Genomic DNA, 13,294 nt, shown 5'->3' with positions numbered 1-13,294 from the left:
TCCTCCACGTCCACTCTCGGCTATTCCGCTTGCGGAAGAAGGTATTCATTATCCGCATATTATTCTGTTCTGCAAACTCTACCAATAACTCTCCACTGATATTCCTAGAAGCTATGGCATATTCCCCCATTGACTTGTCTCCAGCCTGCTTCTTGCCTACCCTGGCATTGAAGTCGCCCATCAGTATAGTGTATTTTATTTTGACTTTACCCATCGCTGATTCCACGTCCTCATAGAAGCTTTCGATTTCCTGCTCATCATGACTGGATGTAGGGGCGTAGACCTGTACGACCTTCAATTTGTACCTCTTATTAATTTGAACAAGAAGACCTGCCACCCTCTCGTTAATGCTATGGAATTTCTCTATGCTACCAGCTATATCCTTATTAATCAGGAATCCGACTCCTAGTTCTCGTCTATCCGGCGTTCGTGTTGTCTTTCTCTTCTCGCCCGTGTTCAATTGTGCGCTGGAACGATGTTTCATAATGCTAATCACAACCAACTAGCCCAGCTGTCCATACTTAGTTCTCGTCTCTCCGCTAAGCCCCAGAGCACAGGACGTGCCCGCTTTTTGCACTGTATATGCTTCTTTTGTCCTCCTAACTTCACTGATCGAGCCCTATTATATCCCATTTACTGCCCTCTAATTCTTCCAATAGCACTGCTAGACTCGCCTCACTAGATAACGTTGTAGCGTTAAACGTTGCCAGGTTCAGTTTCCAATGGCGGCCTGTCCGGCCTTCACAAGGATCTAATTTGAGAAATCAAGCCGCCATTGAAAGTTTCTTTCTTGCAGCTTTTGATGCGGTTTGAAGTGATACGGATGCATTTCAGCCTTCCTAAGAGCTCTTGACACTGAAGACTTTGAAATGCCCGACCTCACCACTCGCATCACGAACGCTGGAATAAGGGTTTGCAGTCATGAAAGCCAAAATGTCTCCTACAGCCTCTTCACTAATATTCCCCTTTCTGTGCTGCGTCTTCTTGAAGCTACCTGTTTCTTTCAGCATCAAGTAACTCCTCATAATTGTGTTCGCGCTAGGTCTTCCCACACATTCACAATTTCAGTATATCTTGGCAGCTTTCTTCTTGTTGCCCCGTGCCGCTCCCAAGGCTAAGACTATGTTCGCCTTCTGCTCGCTTGAGTACGGCATGCTTTCGGCATTGCAAACAAATGCTTCGAAACGGTTGCGCGGCACGACAGTAATAAACAGTCGAGCTCACATGCATCTAGACGCTGGCACAGCTTGGAAAAAAATCGGCGTTGTAACAAATGATGCTCTCTCTCGCGCAGGTTCCAGATGTATGATGCATGTTGTATTTTTTCTATTCCGCATCGACTTGAACGCTGGACAAAAAATTGCTCTTCTCGTCTTATCAGATTAAAAACGGCTGATGACGGTGCGTTCTTCAGTGACAGGCGCGAGCGGTTGATGACGAAGCACTTTTTCGAAGTGCCGTCACCAGCCGCTGCCGGTAATGTCAGAGCGATCAAAGGTTGATGCCCTTTCTCGTAAGTGAAGGGAAGGCGCGGCGCTGGCGATGTTTTTACAAATCGCTCTTGAGAGCGCTGTAATCGCGGCGCATTCGGGCGCACAGAGCACGTTGTCACGTGGTATATTTTAAACTCCACGGGCTTTCGTTTTTCCCGAATAAAAACGGCCGCGCAAAGTCTATCTCGTTGGAAGTACCTGGGTTGGTCAATATTTCTGAAGCTCCACAACTTTCCTATCTACGCCTGAACGTTTCAAGTTATATTTAAAAGTGAATTAATTTATCTCAGCTAATTACACAAGAAAGACGAGCGATAAGATGGTACTGTAAGTTTAGATAAACGCTAACAACATCCACGCGATTTCTGTTCTGAAGAACGTATAGGTTTTTTTCAAAATCTTGGTCCAAGTTAGCTGTACGATGCCCAGAAAAAGCTAAACCGAAACACGTGTGCATGGCATATTTTAAATCCATGGAAATCAACTGCATCTTCTGACTTAAAGGGACCCTGAAACGCTTTTGACGATTTTCTACAAACGTACTGAGTCGTTAGAGTAGATCCTTCTGATCATTAATTGACACATCTAAGTGCTCCGTGTAAAGCGTGTAATTTATTATAAGGTTTTAAAAATGCACATCGCTGCCGATCGCAGCACACTGCTCGGCGGAATTTTAAACCGCCCCTACCCATATGACGGAAATCACCCATATGACGTCAGTGGGGCGAGCTATCCGATTGGCTGACCAGGGCGCGTGATCGATAATTTTCCAACTTTATGGTAAACAAATGATCTTCGTAATAGTTGGAATGTTAGTTCATTTGTTTTTATAAAAAGAAAGTAACATAAAGAGAGTGCACAAGAACAATTTTTCAGTACACTTAAGCACTTCCGGCACACAGCAAGTGTCGTCTGCTTGTGTTACAACGTCCTCCATTTTGACGAGAGCTCCGCGGTCAGAGTCGGTCTCAGTCTTCTCGCGAGCACTATGATTCGACTTTGTTGCCTTGTGGACTGGAAACGTAGCGACTGGCAATATGTCAAGCTGCGACATCGTGTCCCTCTGCAAGGCAGCATACGAGCGAACTGGCTGCTGCGCATCGGACTGCCGCTATCCGATCGGCGCCAGGATTTGCGCGTTTGTGGCCGTCACTTTACACCGGAAGATTACTAACGCAAAACGTTTCGCAAGTCCGGTATTAGGGCAAACGCAAGCGGAAGGGGACTGGGGTCTGGCCTCCTGACTGAGCCGTAACGGGATGAGCCATGAGATGAGCAAATGTGAATGGTCTGCACGGTGCAGCCACCTGGTGGCACAGAGCTCGACCATACACAGTAGCAGCAACGAAGTGTATTCTTCTTTGCTGCTGGTGTGTATTTTTCGCAGGAGTGTAATCAACACGTTGTTTTTATAAATCTTTAAAATGTTTTACACTTGGTTAGAGCAATATTAGCGCTTTGTTTCGCTGGTTAAGCGCTGCGCCATCAAGTGCCTGGACCATGCAGACCGATCAGGCCGCTCACGTACGTCTACGCTAAAGTTCCTTCATCACCTTGAGTTTATGCCTCCAATCATTTGCCGAAATGACCAGCTTGCATGTGGTTACCGGAATATCAGACACGTTCGGCGCTACGACAGAATGCTCGCAACGCACGCTGCTTTGATAGCTCTCGCTTGGGGTCGACGGCCAAGCGGCTAGCGGAGAGGTTCCGCGCTGGTGGGGGCGGGCTCCAAAACAACCGGAAGTGGACGATGTGACGTCGCATCGTGACGCAGAACCAGTGAAGGCGGAGCTCAGCCCCGCTCGCTCGGCGAACGAGTTGAGGAGGAAAAGCACGGCTAGGGAGGAGGGTAACTTATAATCGCTTGTAGCTCCATTAATACGTAACACTTCACTTAAATTGTGGTGCGAATGTTCTACTTAAGCTGTATCCTACGCGTCTACAAAATTTGTCTGAATCGTTTCAGGGGCCCTTTAAGAGCTGCGCCATCTTGCGTCGCTCCTCTTTCGACCTGTTGTCGCCTTTAATTAAAAAGTGCAACTGCGTAACAGCATAGAATTTTGCTATGTTAGCTTTCACTGTTTCCGCGTGCTCAATGCAACCAAGAGTCTTTTCCTTAACCCTGACGAGTGGCCACACATCCAGAATGCTGTTTGCGTGAAGCTGATTTGAACTGAAGCAGCCCGTGAACACGTCCTACAAATAGTTTACAAATTCAAAAAGTTCCTTAGATGGATGGAGCAATCCTCCCTTATCGCATAACGCTGAAAATTCTGTAAACGGATGTGTTTCACTTTCTGACGCTGGTACGAGCAGCAGCGCACAGCGCATGTCACAGCCTGATTTTCTCACGCACTTTCTTGCGACATACTTTGCCATGTCATAAACAAGGCGCGCATCTCTGGTTTTCTTTGCTAAACTAGAATGCTCGGCGGAAAAGGCACTGGGTTTCTGGCTCACAGCTATATTTAGCTCATCAAGGTTTCCTTGTGAAATATATTCATCAAGAGTTGCTTGCAAATCTTTGGAGTGGGATGAACTGGCAGCACTGGTATCTAGGAGCGCCGTCAGTACAGTGGGCTCAACATTAGCTCCTGTCACCGGTTTTGCTAATCTGTAGAAGCATAAGCTGTCGACTAGCGTTAAGAATTGCTACGGAGTTGGGTGGTCATTGCAACCAGGTGGCTGGCGCACAATGCCAAATAATTTCTCAATAGGATATTGACTTAAATGCGCTGTCATCAAGTAGTGGAACTGGACCTCCTTGGTCAAATATTCGAGCAAGGACAGCACACTGGACAGTGTGACTCTGAACCCCACAGCTGTCGATTTGCTGAGGAATCCGACGGCGCCAGCGGCGAGCCGTTCCCAAGTGTCGATGTACTCTAGGAAGCTTGACAGGTGAGCAACGCTGGTAGAATTGGGCCACAATGCTTCAGCCTTGAAGCGAGATCATCGTCACTTTGATAGTTGATTGACCATTCTGCGATAATAAGAAAATGCAATCAAAAATATTATCAACACAACGTTAATTAACGGACCTATTATACCGTTACGGATGCTTTAATGTTGATTTGTTTTCTGTCGAAAATGGGGACTGAAAGCACGCAGCGATGACAAGTCAGTGCAATGATGGCATTGTTTTACTTTCACATACTAACACAGACAGGCGCACGACCTGTCCTGCTCATTCTAGGTTCAAATGCACAATGACGAAAGTCAAGTATTGACACTAGCAAATAATGAGGGCTTCGCAGTACCATAAGGTGTGGCTACAAATAGGAGCTCTTGCGTCTCGACTGAATGCCCAGGACTATTCTAATGCACCTTAGTGAGCGACGAGTAATGGAAGGTGCACATGATGCGTGTGCAGTACGGAAAAGCAACACGCTGGGCGCCGGGAGCAAAGCCGTGACAGCACCGACATTTTAAGGCTCCTGGATCAGGTGACTCAGTTTATAATTAGATAAATTATGACAGCGAAAAGAAATGAGGATATCGCACCGAAGGCACCCAACTGAAGACAGCTTAACCACCCATTTTCTAATGCATGTTTGTTTTAGGTTCTTTCCCCCCCTTTTTTTGAAGTCATTGCATGGTGTAGTTCTATATTTAACAGCACTGACAGCATGCGTTTACCGAAGTGTTCACTTTGATGCCAGAAGAACGACTCTGCGCTATCCAGATCTGGATGGCGGAAAGGGGTCTCGAGACCCCTTTCCGCAGCCTGTGTCGACGAGATATTTGTAATGATGGAGGCCACGCAACACGTAATCGCCGAACGCAAGGGAGACTCGAATCTTCTCAACGTTTGGTTCAATTCTGGTGGTGAACCCAGGCATTGCTCCCAGCGTGATGTTGTCTTTGTCATAGTTGTAAGCTTCACGGAGAAAATACGTGGACACCTGCGATATGAAACGAATGCTATAATGATAGGCCTACGTAACATAGTAGTATCAAAGCTAACCAAAGCGTCCAGTACAGAACCTTACCCGACCGTCTGGTGTGTTGAAGCCGCCTCTCAGCAATGAGTTGCGGAGGTATTTCAGGAGATGTGGGAAGTCCAACAAGAAATGCAAGCTTTTTGAATCTGCAGGATGCTTCACCTTGCACGTGACGTTATTTGCAGTTCCTTGAATACCCATTATTGTCCACATTCGATGGTTCCACGAGGCTCCATCACACGTCAAGAAATCCAGTCCTGCCTTCTCCGCAATAATTATGGCTTCGATGAGTATTTTGCACAGGATGCTGCCCTTAACATTTCCACGCATTGCAAATGCTCTTATGATTGAGAGAATTCTCCGGTAAACGGCACGAACATAAGAACCATGACGTGGTCACAGGGCAGGTTGGCATCTTGGGGCGGAGTAAAGGGACACAAGTCTACGAAGCCTCGCAGTTTCCCGGATTGTTAAATAGAAAGGTATTCTGACAGCTTCATCTCGTCGAACAAGAGACCCCCGTGACACCTGAAGGGGTCCATTGTTATTTTCTTCTCCTTCGTCGCTTCTAACATTTTGTTGAAGCCACATCCACCTTTCTAAGAATTTGTGTATTTCTTTATGGTGGAGTGGGAAGGATAAGAATTTTGTTCATTTTCAGGTGTCTGTAAAGCCTTGGGCTTTTCATTTTCATTAAGACGCATTCCAGCATCCACTCGCTAGTAAAGCGCATGCCTTTGGTCCCTTAATTTTTGTCTTCACTGCTGCAAAGCAGTGACGCATATTCTCTTGTTGTTTAGGGGATATATAGTTGGCATTTTTTCCCCAAGTCTCCCTCTTTAATTGCGGCGTTTCTGATCTTCATGGCTGCAACCCAACCCTTCAAGCTCAGGAAGTTCGCAGATAAACGTCTGTGTTTTTGCAGCGACAATCTCAGCTTCTGCGCAGCTGTCCTGGACGCCCTGGAAAGCAAAGCCTTTCGTAAGTCTGCAGGCACAAGATGCACGGTGTCCCTTGGAAATAATACCGTTTATTACTATAAACTAGAGGAAGTGGTAGTTAACAGTATATAGTTAAATATAAAAATACTGAGAAATGCTGAGACTTTTCTACTAATGCGTAAACATTCTTTTGCTTGGCTGCTACTTCGGTTTTGCTTACTTATTATGCTAACTTACGCATCTCTACCCATCGCTAACATGCAATCATCTGCTATTACACCATTATAACAATTAAATGTGTTAACTTCTTTATTTTCCTTTTCGTGACGGCGACGTAGCCAGTTTTTTTTCTAACGCTGCCGATAATTTACTATTTCATTATTATAACGATTACTTGTGTTAACTTCTTTATATACATTTTCTGTTACGCCCTTGACGCAGCGACGTAATAACTTTTTTTTTCGAACTCTACATATCGCGTACTGTTACACTATTATAACGATTATATGTGTCAACTTGACTAATTATGCATCTATTTTGCAGATATAATACCCCTATCAAGCGGGAAAGTTAAGTGCACTTACGGAGAGTGCACTCGGTTTTAAGTGCACTTTCCCAAATCTAAATGTCGCAAGCGGAGTGTACTCGCAGAAGAGTGCACTCCGAGCGGAGTGCGTTCACGGAACGCACTTTGCTCCGCAATGCCGGCACGCCTAGAGAATAATGCCTACAACATGCGCTAAGAAACCTCCTCCGTAGCGCCTAGGCAGAATCATATTAGAGTCACTGGATGAAATTTTTTCCAGTGACACTTCAAGGAGCAAAAGCCGTAGATCTCTCGCGCCCGCTCTTACTCGCGCCTGCGCACAAACGGCAGGCGACCCTTCAAATGGACGTTTAGTTTGTTCCTAGTCCCCATAGACATAGAGTTTCCTACAAAAATTTTGGTAGGTAACTCTATGCCCATAGAGTTTCTAAATAAATACCTTAGAGGGAAATGTGGTGCTAGTGTCCTACGGGGTCTCTCCTGAGCGTCGCCTCAACCCAACGCTCTTCCTCCGTTGCCTCAACATACATGGGAGTGATACGAGTGGGAATGATGGGAAGTACATGCTTCGGATTGACTTCGATATTTAGACTAGTGGCATTTGCTTGCGGCGCAGTAAACGAAGCTATACTCAAATATTATTGCGTAAAATTTAATTTTATTTCTGCAGTATCTTTATGTAATGTACAACACATTACATAAACTTTGTATGACTTTGAGATTGAAGCACGGTTTACCACCAGGGCACACGTACCAGGGTATGCATTCGTTCTGCAATTCTGTTCCCTATTTAACGCCAGAGAATAATTATTTATTTTTACGACAGCAATAACAACCGTGCATGTACTTATGTAAAAATAATCACGAAGTATTCATGGAAATAAACATGTTGTATTGTGAGAAAGTGTTGCGCCTTTGAGAGGAATGATACAAGTGTCGTCTAGCTGCTACGACGCCTGCTCGCTGCGAACGCGAGACTTCTCTCCCAGACGACAGGCACTTGCCAACTCTCTCGCTCTTTCGAAAGGCTGCGTCGGCTGTCACGATTGCTCTTCAAGTACTTTTAAGCACATCTGCTGCAGTGCTAGCTAGGACGCTTGTGGCCTCCTACGAGTATGCTTCATTAAATTTTATATTGACGTACCGCTTCCGAAGCGTTATGGCGTACGTGGCTTTGCACTTACCCATATTGCGACACTAGACTATACCAAGGAAGCAGCAACCCTTCCTACCAATCTTCTGTGATTCCAAGGCAGCCCTACATAGTGTACTCTCAGCACTGCGCCATGGATCACATGAGCAGTTCGTCGCAGAGATCAGAGAAGTCCACCATCGACTAGTTGACGAAGGACACGATGTAATAATATATCAGTGGTTGCCTAGTCACTGTAGCATACATGGCAATGATCGAGCAGACGCAGCTGCCCGATCTGCCCATGACGGCGTCAACTGCGTTGCCATTCCTCTTTCGAGAGCCGACGCAGCGAAAAAACTTTCCGCACTTGCGCGTGACCTGACATGAGCCCAATGGAATTCATGCGATTTCTCAAGTGCACGCCTCCATACCCTGGACCCTAATTTACAGCTCCATATTCCGCCCGAGCTTCCACGACGTGACTGCACCCTTCTTGTCCGTCTATGGCTTGGAGTAGCATTTTCAAATGCCTACTCCTTCCTTATCGGAATGACCAACAGCCCACTGTGTGACTTCTGCGGGTGCAACGAAATGATCGAGCATCTTCTTTGTCAGTGCTCTCGTTTTAACCCACAAAGAACTGTCCTCTCAGCCAGGAGCGTAGCCAGGGGGGGGGGCTTATGGGGCTTCAGCCCCCCCTGAAATTTTTTCGTGCTTTCATGTGCCGCCGACCAAAACAACTCCCGGTGCCGGAAATCATGCTCGATTTTTGTCTAGAATGTCCTTAATTCACGTTCGAAAAGACATTTTAGCGCGAACATTGCGAAATCGGGCTCGATTTCGCGGCAACGCCCATGCATCGGGAGTCACATATCGTAACGCAAGGAGCCCCACCGAGAACAAAATTTCAAGGGTGTTTTGATGGCGAGCGTGCTCGTTTCGGCATCTCCCGGAGGCCGCGGCATCTCCGGAGCGCTTGGATTTCAATTCTGAAACTTTGTGGGTATAAAGTTCTCATAACATTTTGACGCGAAAGGTGCACTGACATTTCCAAAGTCGTGCTTTAGATGTTCAATTACGGACCTTTGTGGGTTTAATGCTGTTGTAAACATTTGACGCCAAAGATGCATCGACTTTTTTAAAGTCGTACATTGGGCCATACAATGAGACAAGCCAAATCAACATATTATCAGACAAGTTGACAAAGCACGCAGCGAGGTCCGATGAGACAAAGCGTTGTGGTGGTTCATTTGTGCCGTCAGGTCACAGAAAAGAATATGAACATTTTTTTTTCCCCTGCGCCAAAGCACCCATGTCAAGACACTAAATCCACCATTGTAACTAAGTTCTTATTTATTTTTTTACCTAGACTTTTATTCGTGAGGATACACTGAGCCTCTTTCTCTTTTTTTTCTTCTTTTGTTCTCGTAACCCGCGGGCTGCCAATCCAGCCAGAGCGCATGCGTTTTTCTCGTGCTGCATCGACAACGTCGCCGAGCACTTTCTCTGGGCGACTGCATTTTCGCCTGGCAGAGTTTTGGACGCTTTCTGGCTAGCAGACTAGAAAAAGAAACAATGCATAGTCGCTCGCCGCCAGCACTGCGGTGACTCGACGGATTGCAACGCGTTCGCTTGAGCGCAACCTCTCCGGAAAATTTTGTCTCGCCGGTGTAGGATACCGAGCAGTATGCGTATGGTTTTCTCTGGACCAAGCGTCACACGTTTTCTTCGATATTCCTTCGGTAGCCACAATAGGCGCCCAAAGTAGGCATTCGATTGTAGCCAACATGCTTTCCTTTCCGTTATTCTATTTCGCCGCCCCCCACCCCACAAAATAAAAAAGGAAGATATTGTTGCGGCGCAGCGAATTGTCGCATGGTGAAAGTTCGATTTTGTTACTTCTTTCGCGGAAAGTAATGGGCCATGGGACGCTTCAGTTGCCGGATACTATTATATTATTGCGATAGCAACTATATGAAGACTCCAGGCGCATTCCTGCCGTTGCCCTCATGTTCCGTGTAAATAAAGGCCAAGGGCGATAACATCGTTACCGCGCGCCGCATGCTCTATGTGCGAATGAAAGCGTGGGGGGGAAGGGGGAGGGGTTTAGCCGACGATGAGTCTTGTGTGCGCAAGGGAGAAAAGCGGGGAGGAAGTACGCCGCCTTCTGTCGCACGCCATACATTTTGGGAGTGGAGAGAGGGGGGGTGCTGTGATCTGTGAATCTGTGGTTGCGCAACCTGTTTATTTGCCTTGTTTGACGCATTATATATAGTGACTTTTTCTTAGGTAAGTAGATTTATTGGAGACTTATACGTATATTTAAATATATTGTTGCGAGGTTTTTTGTATATGCGCAGTGAACTTTGTTTCCAGTGCCAATTTTTGCCCTGTATCACGCTGTATTTTCACATTTGTATATTCCATTGTATCTTCGCATTTCAAATGTACGAAGGCGAGTCAAATGAAAGTGAGACAACCCGCCCCGCGCAATAATGGTTCGGTTCATTATTTTCGAGGCATGCGCGTAGCACATACGCATCTCATTTACAAGTGACATGCAGAGGTGAGGTTAAATGTTCTTTAATGTTCTCATACACTGGGTTGAACAGGGTTACGTGACATAATGAACACTCCAAAAGTTGAACAGCTTGGTGTCGTGAGGTTTTTGACAAATGAAGATGTTTCCCAAAAAGAAATTATTCGCCATATGGCTGCCGTATGCGTTGAACATTGCGTTTCATTGGCCACTGTGAAGCATTGTAGCAAACTGTTCAAAGAAGGACATGAAAGTTACAAAGATGATCCACGGCCGGGCCAAAGCCACCGTGCAATCTCCCCCCACACAATTGAAAAGGCCGTGGTTGCTCAGTGGCTATGGTGTTGGGCTGCTGAGCGCGAGGTCGCGGGATCGAATCCCGGTCACGGCGGCTGCATTTCGATGGAGGCGAAATGCGAAAACGCCCGTGCACTTAGATTTAGGTACATGTCAAAGAACTTCAGATCAGGGTGACGACTTTTTGTCTGCAATTGTGACCGGGAACGACTCATGGTGCCGCTACTACTAGCCTGAAACACTACGGCAAAGCTTACAGTGGAAACATTTGAATTCACCACTCCCAAGGAAAACAAAGGCCGTCATTTCTGCCGGAAAAGTGTTGACTTCTTTTTAGATCGTTAGGGGCCATTATTGATCGAATTTTCTAAACCTGGAGAGACTCTAAATCGTTTCAGATATTGTGAAAGGTCGTATCGGCTGCGTGTCGCAATCAAGAACAAACGACGTGGAAAATTGAGCATTGGGAACATCTTGCTTCACGACATTGCCCGTTCCCACGTCGCTGATGTGGTTAATACAAAACTGGCAAAGTTCAAGTGGGAAACGCTGCAACATCCCTCATGCAGCCCAGACCTGTTGCCTTGCGTCTTCCACATTTGGTAAAATTTGAAAAAAACTGCTCAAAGGAACCAGATTCGTGTCGGAAGATGACGTGTAGTCATTTACAGATTTTTGAGGCAGCAACCCAAGGAGTTTTATGAGACGGGAATTATGCGACTCGTTAGTAGGACAAGTGTCTAAATACTCATGTTGACTACTTTTAAATAAAGTACCCCGTTTATCATATATTGGCATTGGTTCACTTTCATTTGACTCGCCCTCGTATATGTTGCAGAACTTCTGCTTTTTATATGTGCTCTCTGTTGCGACTATAATTTCCGAGCAATTACTCGCAATACACAGCTGCTCCTGCGCAATCGATTCTAACAAAGGACAGCGTCATTGAGAGTTTCCCCTGGTCGTTGCATATGTACGAAAATGTAAACAAGGTTATTGAATGACATATATATATATATATATATATATATATATATATATATATATCCTTCGACTAATTCTATAAGGGGAGGCCGAGCTGCAAAGTGAGCCCCCCCACGAACGAAATTTCTGGCTACGCCACTGCTCTCAGCCACCTTAGACAAACTGGACAAGCGCCCATGCAATGACAGAAAACAAGATCCTTGGAACCTGGCCTACGCGAACATCAGCGCGATCCGCTATGAAGGCGCTGCTGCGATACTTGAAAGACACGGGACTTTCTGACGAATTGTGACAGTACATTGTGTGACGAAGGACTGTATGGTGACACTGCGTAAGACTAGGAACGCCTTTGCGGGCTGCGTGACAGTGCCCACAGAAATAGTTCGTGTGTACGTGCGTGTGTGTGCTTAGGTTTTTTTTTTACTTTCTTTTTTATCCTTCTTTTTTTCTCACCTATTGCATCCTCTTTCCCCTCCTCCAGTACAGGGTAGCCAACCGGAGATAATCTCTGGTTAACCTCCCTGTCTTTCCTTTGCCTTTCTCTCTCTCTCTCTCTTCCTACCACAAGTAATGGCGTTTTTCACTGGTCGATTCGGAGCAGGCTTTCTTGCTCCGCGGCAACGAATCCGAATTTCATTGGTCGATCTGGATCGGGTTCGCGCGTTCCACTAGTCGTTTCGAATCAACTCGCTCCGCGCCGGATCGCTCTCACTTGCTCCGCCGCCGAGGCGCGGATTCGGGCGGAAATAGCTCGCGTCACTTCCGTCTTCAAGCGAAATCGGTACCCGATTGAGGAGGCCGTATATATCCACAGGAGACTGATCCTCGTTTTCATTAGTCGGTTCGCAAAATGGCTGCGTTCGGTGCTGCTGCAGAGCTCGCGTTTAGCGATGAGAGCTCGGACGACAGCGATTACAAGGTGACGCAGGTGCTGTACGAAGCCTACTATGCACGTTGTCCATGCACAATCCTTGCGGGCACGACATGGAAATGACGGACTCTGCGACTGCCGCGGTCAAATTGCGCAAGGGGGACAGCGACTTTGGTTGCCGTGGAAACGTACAGAGCGGAAGTCGGGCATGGTTTCCGGAACCGGTTTGTGCGACGTGTACGCAGACTTCCTGTGTGATCCCCCGCGGAGCGTTTTTGTGCTCCGCTGGCCGATTCAGATTTCTGAAACCCGAGTGCTCGCTCGAGGATTTCGGCGGCCGCTCCAAATTGACCAGTGAAAAACGCCATAAGTTTGTGTTCTCAAAGTCCTAAAACACGCATTTCAATGAGCACATAAACGAGCAATGCATAATGAAGCTCTCAATAAAATTTGACTGTCAAGCCTCTAGAAGTACAACTGTCTATGTCTTGTATCAGTAGTGCCTTCTTTTTAATGTTACGAAGTTTCATAAAGCACGTA

The 13,294-nt window shown here is 46.4% G+C and overlaps 1 pseudogene; it reads right to left on the bottom strand.

The window, feature by feature from the left end:
- Window positions 1–3,458: 3,458 nt before the first annotated feature.
- LOC126526432 (uncharacterized) lies at window positions 3,459–5,641 on the bottom strand (annotated as a pseudogene).
- Between the last annotated feature and the right edge of the window lie 7,653 nt (window positions 5,642–13,294).

Source organism: Dermacentor andersoni, unplaced genomic scaffold (genome assembly GCF_023375885.2).
Source record: "Dermacentor andersoni unplaced genomic scaffold, qqDerAnde1_hic_scaffold ctg00000039.1, whole genome shotgun sequence".
Classification (NCBI taxonomy): domain Eukaryota; kingdom Metazoa; phylum Arthropoda; class Arachnida; order Ixodida; family Ixodidae; genus Dermacentor; species Dermacentor andersoni.
The sequence above is the reverse complement of the archived record's forward strand: the minus strand, read 5'-3'. Positions and strand labels throughout refer to the sequence as shown.